This window comes from Nansenia antarctica (assembly GCF_963989245.1).
Source record: "Nansenia antarctica genome assembly, chromosome: 4".
Lineage (NCBI taxonomy): Eukaryota > Metazoa > Chordata > Actinopteri > Argentiniformes > Microstomatidae > Nansenia > Nansenia antarctica.
In genome coordinates this window covers 26387914-26400167 of record NC_137689.1, presented here as the reverse complement: position 1 = coordinate 26400167, position 12254 = coordinate 26387914, and positions in this window count along the sequence as shown.

Sequence of the window (12254 nt, the reverse complement as noted above, 5' to 3'; positions counted from 1 at the left end):
CTGTTGATCAAAGGCTGGGGGGTCACAGTTGTAACCAGTAGAGGTGGAATCACACGGAGACATGTTCTGACACAGACGGGGCCGCCGCTCTTAAAAGGAAGGGCTTCGTGTTCACCTGTCATGTCGTGTCATGATGTTCTCTCCTCGTTATCATCACCTACATGTGTCAATGAATTCGTTCTGAAAGATGTGTTCAGACCACACAAACCCCATCTGTCTTCACTCAAGTCAAACCTCTCGATTGAGAAATTAAAGTCTCATCATAATGACTGAATCTGATTTAAGGATTTATTCCTTCCTTTCATCAGTATAGAGTTGTGGTTGCAATGGAAGTGGCTTGAAACGAGTTATGAAAAGGCCCCTGTGTCCTTGTGCACTCATTACAGCATTGTGTAAACGGGAACACTGTGCATGTTGACTGTCAGAATGACATATGTATACATTTTGCGAGTCTTCAGTGTTTGTTACCCCTACATCCGTTTAATGCACTGGATACTCTCTCACTGCAAAGTGGAGATGTCAGTTTTATCAAGAACATCTTTAAACATAGGCAGGTACAGAGTTTCGTGGATCTAAAGCGCAGAGACAGTAGGCTTATTAAATCAAAGACCCGTTATGTAAAATAAATCTGATGTTGTTTTGGCTCCAAGTTCCAAGCTCTCATAATTCTCCTGCCTACATTGCCGTGGTTCCTCACCACAGCACCCCAGTAGTAAATCGGCAGCACGGTTCCCCTTCTCTGCCTCCACAGTATATCATAAGTAAAACATATATCACCTCACAAATCCACCAAGGCGAATTACTGAGGCAATTTTAAGAGAGCGTTTTCATCGACTACGGCAAGATTGAAAATGAAATAAAAAAAGAACATCATGTAATTTTCAGACCTCCAGTTGTCATTTAAGTACTGCTGTGTAATGGTCCGCAACCAATCAGGGCCTCCTACTGCGGGACTTGGAGCAGCAACGGAGCTGCTGGCTAACTTTACTCTTTTTAAATCAAATTAGGCGATAGATGACAGATCGGCCAGTTGGCTCATCTCCCTGTTGCCCTCCCTCCCCTCTCGGCTTGTGTTAAGTTCCCCAGGGCCTCCCCTTGACACAGGCAGCATTACATGACAGAGGCTTTGACAGGACTGGGAGCACCAGCTCACTGCATTAGATAATGCTGTTTTTCCCCTTGCATGGAACTGGGGAGCACAGAGCTCATTTTCGGACATGACCATTGGCTGACTCATTGTCTGGAATAACAAGCCATTTGTTTTTCTAACTCAATTTGATTTAAACGTAATATCCATTTAATTTGTTTTACACGACTTTGAAAAACCCAAGCAGCCCCAGTCTAAAAAAATGTATCCAAATTAGGAAACAAGATAGATGATGTTCTACTGAGAATAGTTGTATTAATGAATGGATATGTGACTTGTGTTCAACTCTACATTACATGGTTATTCAATTAAGATTGATCTTTAAACCAAAGTGCGACAATCTCAGGCTGAAAGAATGTTAACAATTTTCCCCACCTGCATCTTGGCAGGGTCTGTCGCTCTTTTATATTTTGATTAAAAGAAGAAGAAAAAAATACCTGTATTAGAATACCCTGCCATGAATCACAGTCTGAACTTGGAGCAGCACCATACAGGATCCATGCAGTATGAGATTACATAAAGCAGATCCTATTCCATTTGGACAACTGGTGAGGGCTTCTTGGCAGTCAAAGAGATTTTTGTGCCATGCCAAGGTTTACTTTGTGCCTTTAATTTGAGTTATTTTGAAAGGCATGTTGCCATGTGGTAGTATGCACTCTCAGTTAGTACAGAGGGAACATGAAACTGAAGTATTTCTCAAGATTCGGTTCTAACCATTACATGAGATTGAGGTACAACCTTGTTTTGAGGAGATTGTTTGGAGTAGTACCTTGGGGCAGACAAGTAGAGCTCCCAGCTCAAAATGCTTGACACTTTGGATGTTTTCACACTCTGATTCCCTTTTCAGTTATCTCTCTAAAGGGGCCATAGAAGCATCCCCCAGCCTATCCAGTTACGTTGTTAGAGGTAATGGCGATATTTTTTCCAAAGAATAAAGGTGTAATAGAGGTGACGGGTAGAGTAGTACTTTCCGTAATGTTTTTCACTTTAGTGTAACACATACATTAATGACACATTCGCTACATTTACATACAGACTAATATCCCATTAACCCTCCCAGGTTTAATCCCATTTCCCCCCCATTTTCTCCAAACTCATAAATTCACTTTTCATAACAATAAAATTAGCTATCAAGTAAATTACATTTAGGGGAACTTAGTTCTGTTTTTTCAGATTATTTTATGAAAGTTGAGAAAATTGCATTTCTTACGACACCCAACCATAAAAGCTATACATCATTTAACATGTCCAATGCAAAAATCCATCAGAAGATTAATCTGAATATGACAATTCACTGTATCTGAATGGCTGTGATATGACGTTGCACAGGCGTGATTTTCATATTGCCAGAAATGTCATGTGCTTGTTAACACAGTGGGAAAAACATGCTCATCTCCAGTGAAACAGTGCTTTGGATTTGCCAATTGACTTTGGAGGTCCCTCCCTCCACTCTCTTTTTGGCCCATCATAACAAATGAGGTGTCAGTATGCGCACAAGACCCGCCTCTTTTATTTCCCTTTAGAAAAGGTTTCTAGGTCAAATCGTTCATGCTGGAGTAAGAAGAGGAAGAAAACTGCTGAGACTGCTTGAAAACTCACTTTAGTTACCTCATGGGCATTGGGCGTTGTATTAACATTGTATTAACATTGTCTTTTCATCAGTCATGACGGAAAATGGTATGTTGCAGCAATGTCTAAATCCAAACGTTGTATAAATATATGCAAAATGTTGATTCACTGTCTTTTGCCATCCATAAAGAGGCAATGGAATGTTAAAACCAAACTTTGCCCAGTAGAATATGGTAATAGGATTCTACCATGTTGGTTTATGAATGGCTTTTGATGGGGGGCGGCGGTAGCCTAGCCTAGAGGCTAGTGAGTTCCGGCTAGCAATCGGAAGGTCGCTGATTCGATCCCCGCCTCAGGAGGGGGTTGCATGGGAGCTCGTGACTGGTGGCTTGTAGTCCAGTCAATCTAACTCAAAAAAAGGCCCAACCCAGGAGAAATTGCAATAGTAATGTTTCATAGTTTTTATTGTTCCTAATACCCTCCTGCATCATATACTAAAAGTCTTAATTAATTAATTTATTGGATCATACTTTTTTCAAGGTCAAAAGAGGTTAAACAATGTTTTAGAGTGACGCCATCTGGGTAAAATTGTGTTAATATTGGAGGGCCTATGTATACCTATCCAACATATTTGGTGTCTTTTCCTATGTTTTGGGGGTCAATCTTTCCAATAAAACACTTTTTCAGAGGATATTCTTAAGTCTTATACCTGTATTAGGGGTACAACTACCCCAACACCCACTTATTTGCCAAATGTGACGCCAGACAATGTTTTCATCAATCAGTTGCCAACATACACTTTCAGTTTTTTACATATTCTGAAAATACAGATTGTAAGCTTTCAAATGATGTGTCTCACATTGAAATCGGACAGAAATTGAAGACGACACGAGTATTTGAATGTTGGTGCACCTCAAACACAGAATGGGAGAAAAGTCACTGATGAAACCACAACAAACGCTGCTAACAGTGTTACATCGCTACAAACGTCTAACTGCATTTTTATAAGATCACAACATACTGAGAGAACATCAACATGCTAAAAACACATAACTACATATTTATGAAAATAAATTTTAAAACTTAAAGTTGCGTGTTATGAGATAGAAAAAACGAAACCAAATATTGTTGACAGAATAAGTTTCACTCTCATTTTCTGGGACTGGTTTAGCGCTAGACTGGCTTTCATCACAAATGTTCCTCATCATGTGTCACGCCCCCCCCCCCCATCCTGTGAATACAATATATAACACACAACTTGATGCATCATTAATTAATAAAGTGAATGACGTAATTTCAATAAAATTACACAATGAAAACACCACTCCCAGCCTGTCATTGGTAAGTAGTTCAAACAAAGATGTTAGACATTTCTTTAATTCTACCACTCAATACAATAAAACACATTTATAATTGTCATCAATCGTCATTTTTGCTGCATTGAATTACAGGTTACTCTTCGCTAGCGGTTAGCTGACGTTTGCTAGCTAGCCACAGTGTGTGTACAGCTGTCACTGGTAAGTAGCCTAGTTCAAACAAAGGATTAGACATTTCTTTAATTCTACCACTCAATACAATAAAACACATTAGTAGTAGCTGAGAAACTTGAGGTACGTGGACTCACACCTGGGCACTTCATACAATATGTTGCTGATAATGCTGACCATAATATCCGAACAATTGATGGCCATGGAACGTTCCATGGCATGGGAATTATTGCATGCATCACCCCCAAAATTGAACAAGCTTCCATCATTCCACGTATCAAGGTGACAGCAAAGGACCTAACAGATGTCGGACGCATTAACATTGTTCCATATGTACAGAAGTCTGGGGGCCTCAAGAATCTTACCTACAGGGAATGTGAAGAGCACTCTGAAGACGATAGAGAGACGCCTGCTGATAGACTCTGGAAGCTGTCCTTGCTGCTCGGCAAATGCTCAAGGCCTGGATGGTCCGGGATGATGAAAATGCTCAACACTGGAGATCATCCTGGTCAGTCGTCAGTCATCTTCCTACCCATGATTGACATGGATCCAGGAGATCTGACTTGCATTCATTCCACTCTGCAGTTCGTTCATGATCACGCAGCTCGCTACCAGGTCACTCCAATTCTAACCTTTGATCAACCACTATGGTGGAAAGCGATGACAATTATTGAAAGTGAAGCACCTGGCAATCCATTGAAATCTATCGTTCTCCGACTTGGTGGGTTCCATGTGCTCATGAGTTTCCTTGGCGCAGTTGGCCATTTGATGTCAGGCTCTGGCTTGGAAGAAATCCTTGAATTAGTGTACACACCAAATACGGTGCCCAAAATGCTCGAAGGAAAAGCAGTTGCCAGGGCCATACGAGGTCATTTCCTGGTTGATGGAGCACTGAACACCCTACTGGCAGCGAAAACTTTTCATGTCAAACTGCCTGTCCCAAACAAAGCAAACTATGCTGTGGACTCAGAGGATGTGTCAGAGTTGACTCAAGATGGTACTGTTGGTGATGACAGTGAGGAAACAGTTTCTGATCAGCCAGATGGAGAATCCACAGACCATGCCAAAGTACCAGAAGAACTAGCAGAAGCCTCAGATCTGTATGACAGTGTTATGGCTGCCACTGCAACCAGGACCAATGCAAGTGCACTTCTCCAGATCATAGCTCAGCGTTTGGAGGCAGAGAAGAGAACCATGGTAGATGACCGGACAGCAGCACTCTGGCTACAGTACATGGAGATGATCGACCTAGTCCGTGCATTCATTGGATCGGAGAGAACTGGAAATTGGGATCAGCACCTTGATACCCTGACAGACATGATGCCATTCATGGCTGCCTCCGGACATAACTTGTATGTAAAATCATTGACCATATACCTCCAGAAAATGCGCCAACTAGAAGACACACATCCCCAAGTTTACAAACGATTTCAGGAAGATGGTCTGCAAGTTGTTCGTAGATCAAATGAATACTGGCCCGGACTATTCCCCGACCTTGTAATAGAACAAGCACTCATGCGAAGTATGAAATCAACCGGAGGACTGACACGGGGAAGGGGTATGTCTGAAACACAACGTTTGGTGTGGGTTCTTTCCAACCCTGCAACATCTGAAATCAACAATGCCATGAAAGAAGTGACAGGGGTAAACTATGAAACTAGTGAACAGCACAAGGACCTTTCTGCATCAAGACAGGCACGAGACAACGCTGACACTATCAAAATACTTCAATTGTTGGAGTCACAAAATCTGTTTGCCGGGTATGAACACCTTCAGCACCTAATCACTGGTGTGACAGCCCATAATGCGGTGAATGTGGACCATTCAAAAGAAGTTGGTAGAAGGGTCTTAAAGGACATGGTAGGGAAAAAGGTGACAGAATATACCTTCAAGAGGAAAGCACATGCAGTCACCATGGATTCCAAATCCACAGTCAAACTGAACAAAGAAGAAGTTGTCCATATTGATTCGCAGCTCTTGTTTCAGAGACTAGTGATTGCTGGGACACAGGCAGACAAGTTAGCTGAAGCCTTCAAGTATGAATTCTGCGGGTATCCACCTGCGCTCTTCGAAACGAAAACAGTGTTTCTCCCAGCGAACAAACCCCAAATTGCAAAAGCAATATGGAACGCAGTCCCTCATGATGATGTGCCAGAAAGAGACATTCTGTACGTTTTAGATGGAGGGGCCCTCCTCCACCGACTACCCTGGGAGATAGGAAAAACATATGGAGCAATAGTGGAAACGTACATAGGTTATGTTCGAAAACATTATGGGCAATCAGTGGTGATTGTGTTTGATGGGTACAGCAACCAGCCATCTACAAAGGATGGTGCCCATAAAAGGAGGAACACAAACACTGGCCGGAAGGTTTCATTCACGTCAACCATGTCACTGAGGTTGAAAAAACAGGAATTTCTGTCAAACAATGAGAACAAACAACGTTTCATAAACCTGTTGGGGGAGGGACTAACACTTGCAGGGTTTGACATTCACAATGCTCAGGGAGACGCCGATGTGCTCATAGTTCAAACTGCAGTGACAGCAGCATTGAAACATCGAACTGTCCTTGTTGGAGACGACACCGACCTCCTCATTCTTCTGTTACACCATTATCAGCAAGGAGAACTGTACTTCATGTCTGAGCCCAAGAAGTCGTCTTCATCAAGTTACAGGTTTTTGAACATTGGGCAAGCAAGAGATGTGTTGGGTGAAGACGTTAGCAACAACATCTTATTCGCGCATGCCATGCTTGGCTGTGATACAACATCCAGACTCTTTGGGGTTGGGAAAGGGGTATCTCTGGGTCTGGTTAGAGAAAGCGACTCATTCAGAGTACAGGCCAGCATTTTTCAGAAACAATCTGCTACCAAGGATGACATTGCTGCTGCAGGGGAAAGGGCAATGATACTAATCTACAAAGGAGCAGAAATGGATTCTCTCAATGACCTCAGGCTGAAAAGTTTTTATACTAAAGTGACTGACAGCAAAACGGCTATCCACCCTCGCAACTTGCCGCCAACATCATCGTCTGCCATGCTTCACAGCTTCAGAGTGTACCATCAGGTTCAGGAATGGATGGGAAACTCGCTACCACCAGAGGAATGGGGCTGGAGGATCCAAGACTCATGCCTCATTCCCGTCCATTCTGACCAGGACCCTGCTCCTCAATACTTGTTGGAGCTTGTGCGCTGTAATTGCAAGTCAGGTTGTGGCACTATGCGCCGGAAATGCCGTCGTCAAGGACTTGATTGCTCTGTAGCCTGTTCAGAATGCAGAGGTGTGTGCGCGAATATGTCGGCACAACATTGGGATGAGGACATGGAGTGAAGGTTACATGTAGGACTACAGTAAAGGCATATTTCAAGCTTGGTCTAATTTTTTTAATATTGTATTTATAAAGTTGTAATAGGTTTATAGGTTTATGTGGTTTATTTCTCATTGAAGTGTTTAATCTGTATATGATATGCAACATGGTTCATAGAAAAACATTAACATTTCTCTATGTTCCGAAATGTCAATGATAATAAATGTGTTATAAACTAATTTGATTGACTTTGTTTGAATACAATAAAATAAAAATATAATTGTGGGTAATGGCCGTTTTCTCAAAAATAGTTTTTTCTCATACTCTGAGCCAGAAATCTCCACTTCAGTAGCACTTACATACACCAAACTTTCCAGTTGTATTCCTATCTACATTCCGAGGTCTGCTATAGAGGGGTTTGTTAATATATCATTCATAGCCTGATTTATGTAACATTTACTCCTAAAAACATGGCAAAGCTTACTTTTTATGGCTGTTGACAGCATTTTTAGATTTATGGAGTGATAAAAAGAGTTATCCAAATTCCCTGTTATAGAGGACCTTGACTCTAATATGACAACAAGATGAAACAAGAATTTTTAACCTGGCTTTATCCAATGTTCAGATTTCTGATCTTGAATGTTATGCAAATTAGCACATATTTCTTTAGATAATGCCTAATTTGCATATTTAAACATAATATTTCAGAAAACTTGTAATACAAAAAATAGTAGTCTTAATGTAAGTGATTAACTGGGGAAGTTTCATGGTGATATCTATTAGTTAATTTTTTTATCCTATTAACTGGCTGTGTTGCGCCTGGCACAAAAACCCACATTTTCGACCCCTGAATTTACCTTGATCCAATAAATATTAAGACTAAGACTTTTAATATGTTATTTGGTTGTCCCTAGGGATCACAAAAAAACTTGAATGATTACTATTGCAATTTCCCCTGGGTTAAACCACAGATTGACTGGACTATTGCTGGCATCATATCTAAGATGCCTACGTTGTTAAATGCAAGGCACTTAACCCCTATTTGCCCCAGGGGCGCTATGCCTGACCCTGTGCCTAGAGCAAAAAAAAACATTTTGTTGTGCTCTGTGCAATGACAAAATGTTTTCTTAACGTTGGCATTTGACGGTCAGCATCAGCACAGTTGAAAATAATATTTTTTGAAGTGTTGTCTATTTTCGTAAATACAGGTTTTCTTAAAGTCAGCATTTGTCTGTCAACACACAACATTGTAACAAGATTGCCTATTGATTCTTAACAAAGGGAAGTAAACAACAAAGTGTCATTACATGACTAGAACCTCACTTAACATTGACATTAGCTACAAATGTAATAAACAATGTTCTTTATGACACCTTTTGGGATTTTCATCCACAGCCTTTTTTGGTTTGTAGTACATTGTTTTGTCCACAACACAGTATAAGAGTGTTGATGATGTTGTATTTAATGCAGTGGTGTAGTCTAGTTTTTTCTAGTGGGTATACTGTGATTTTGCCCTCCCAGTCAGAGCGACACCTGTCCCGTAGCGACACCCCATAAGCACCACCACACTCACTTATACATACAGTATGCATCTACACCAGTGTTTGCTGCCTTGGGGGGGGGAGTGGCATGGACTGCACTTGTACGCTGCCTCACGCTACAGAAACAGGAGATAGGCTCCTGCCCCCTAAGGGCCGTTAGGCTCCAGAACCATTGGTTCTCAAGGCTACTTACTTATGTGGTCTTGACTACCTGTCCACTTTCTCACCTGGTTCTTGCTCTCTCTCTCTGGTGTGCCGACACCATCCTGCTCTCTCCTTCTCTCCCTCCCTATCCTCCTCTTTCCCTCTTTTGCTGTCAACCAAAAGGCATAACAACCAGAGTATTTATAATTTAATAAGAGGTATACATTGAATTCATATCAAATCATAACATAATTCTAATTGAATATTGGGTTGCTGTGGGCAATGCAGTGAGATACTGTCTTTACTTACTCTCTCACCTGTAAGAAAATCGTATGTCCAACTACAAAAACCTGACATTTCCAATGAGTGAGGGTTTGTTCCAATGCTTCAATCCACTGTCCATGTACTGTAAATATACCATTATGGTATATCCATAAAGCCCAATTCTAGCAGAATAAGAAAGATTGTATATCTACTTTAAGTAAAATAATAAAGTGCCTCCAGTTAGCTCTTTAGCTGGCATGTGTGCAGCAGACTAGCTCATCTAACCACCTGAGCTAGCTAGCTTGCTAGTTCTTTGACACTATTATTCACACCATGAAACTATAATCAGACACTTTCTAATCACAATAATAACGACTAATTTGAACCAACTTTCTCTGTCAGAACACAGTAATTATATTTGCTAACGTTTCAACTTGCTTACTTTCTTCTGCAGAGCTTTCACCCTGCAAAAACTCTCTCGCGTCGCACGCGCACACAAAACAAACCAAAAGCATTCTCCAGCGGCACGAAGCTGTGTGTGGAGGTCTGGCCCGCCCGCGAATTTGCGAAACCTAGGATGGTAAGGGGAGGCAGGGCAATACCGCTACCTGATTGGTTGGCGAAGCACTCCCTCATTGGCTGCCTCCCCCTACCATCCTAGGTTTCGCAAATTCGCGGCCCGCCCACCCCAAGGCTCTGTAGGGGAAATACTGAGACTAGCATTCTGAACGACTGGTTATGCGATAACAAACATGTCAGAAAGTTCGAAGTAAGTGCTTCGTAACACAGACGGGTTGAATTTTATGAATGAAAGTGAAAGTTCTGTCACAAAACGCCGTTACGTATCCTCGCGTATTTTCTAGTGGGTATACGCAAATCCTTGTCCTTTCCTAGTGGGTATACGGCGTAGTCCTGCGTATCACGTAGACTACACCACTGATTTAATGTCAACTGGAGTATCTCTTAACCCACTGCATCCATATCACTGGAACTTGATAATGCCCAGACACTCACTATCAAATCTCTGCTGCTGCATGACCAAATGATGAACAGAACATTGATATTATGTGTTTAACTGCAACCTGGCAACAAAATAATATTTACCCTGCTCTGAATGAGACCTGTCCTCCTGGCTACAACTACATTGATACCCCTTTTCCACCAAGGCAGTCTGAGAGCCGGTTCGAATCCCTAAGTTCATCGCGTTTCGACAGCGGAAGACCCAGCTCTTGTTCAGGAAAAGTGGTTCCAGATAGGCCTTTCACACAGTGGTGTAGTCTACGTGATACGCAGGACTACGCCGTATACCCACTAGGAAAGGACAAGGATTTGCGTATACCCACTAGAAAATACGCGAGGATACGTAACGGCGTTTTGTGACAGAACTTTCACTTTCATTCATAAAATTCAACCCGTCTGTGTTACGAAGCACTTACTTCGAACTTTCTGACATGTTTGTTATCGCATAACCAGTCGTTCAGAATGCTAGTCTCAGTATTTCCCCTACAGAGCCTTGGGGTGGGCGGGCCGCGAATTTGCGAAACCTAGGATGGTAGGGGGAGGCAGCCAATGAGGGAGTGCTTCGCCAACCAATCAGGTAGCGGTATTGCCCTGCCTCCCCTTACCATCCTAGGTTTCGCAAATTCGCGGGCGGGCCAGACCTCCACACACAGCTTCGTGCCGCTGGAGAATGCTTTTGGTTTGTTTTGTGTGCGCGTGCGACGCGAGAGAGTTTTTGCAGGGTGAAAGCTCTGCAGAAGAAAGTAAGCAAGTTGAAACGTTAGCAAATATAATTACTGTGTTCTGACAGAGAAAGTTGGTTCAAATTAGTCGTTATTATTGTGATTAGAAAGTGTCTGATTATAGTTTCATGGTGTGAATAATAGTGTCAAAGAACTAGCAAGCTAGCTAGCTCAGGTGGTTAGATGAGCTAGTCTGCTGCACACATGCCAGCTAAAGAGCTAACTGGAGGCACTTTATTATTTTACTTAAAGTAGATATACAATCTTTCTTATTCTGCTAGAATTGGGCTTTATGGATATACCATAATGGTATATTTACAGTACATGGACAGTGGATGGAAATGTCAGGTTTTTGTAGTTGGACATACGATTTTCTTACAGGTGAGAGAGTAAGTAAAGACAGTATCTCACTGCATTGCCCACAGCAACCCAATATTCAATTAGAATTATGTTATGATTTGATATGAATTCAATGTATACCTCTTATTAAATTATAAATACTCTGGTTGTTATGCCTTTTGGTTGACAGCAAAAGAGGGAAAGAGGAGGATAGGGAGGGAGAGAAGGAGAGAGCAGGATGGTGTCGGCACACCAGAGAGAGAGAGCAAGAACCAGGTGAGAAAGTGGACAGGTAGTCAAGACCACATAAGTAAGTAGCCTTGAGAACCAATGGTTCTGGAGCCTAACGGCCCTTAGGGGGCAGGAGCCTATCTCCTGTTTCTGTAGCGTGAGGCAGCGTACAAGTGCAGTCCATGCCACTCCCCCCCCCAAGGCAGCAAACACTGGTGTAGATGCATACTGTATGTATAAGTGAGTGTGGTGGTGCTTATGGGGTGTCGCTACGGGACAGGTGTCGCTCTGACTGGGAGGGCAAAATCACAGTATACCCACTAGAAAAAACTAGACTACACCACTGCTTTCACACCGGCAGGGCTCTGTGCCAGTTCAGATTCCCGCTCTGGAGTCTCAGAACGTTGGTGCTTTCTGGCGAACCAGTAGAAATACACCGTTCCAAAGTCCAGCGCGCTTCAGCAAAGTTTAAGATCTGAAGGT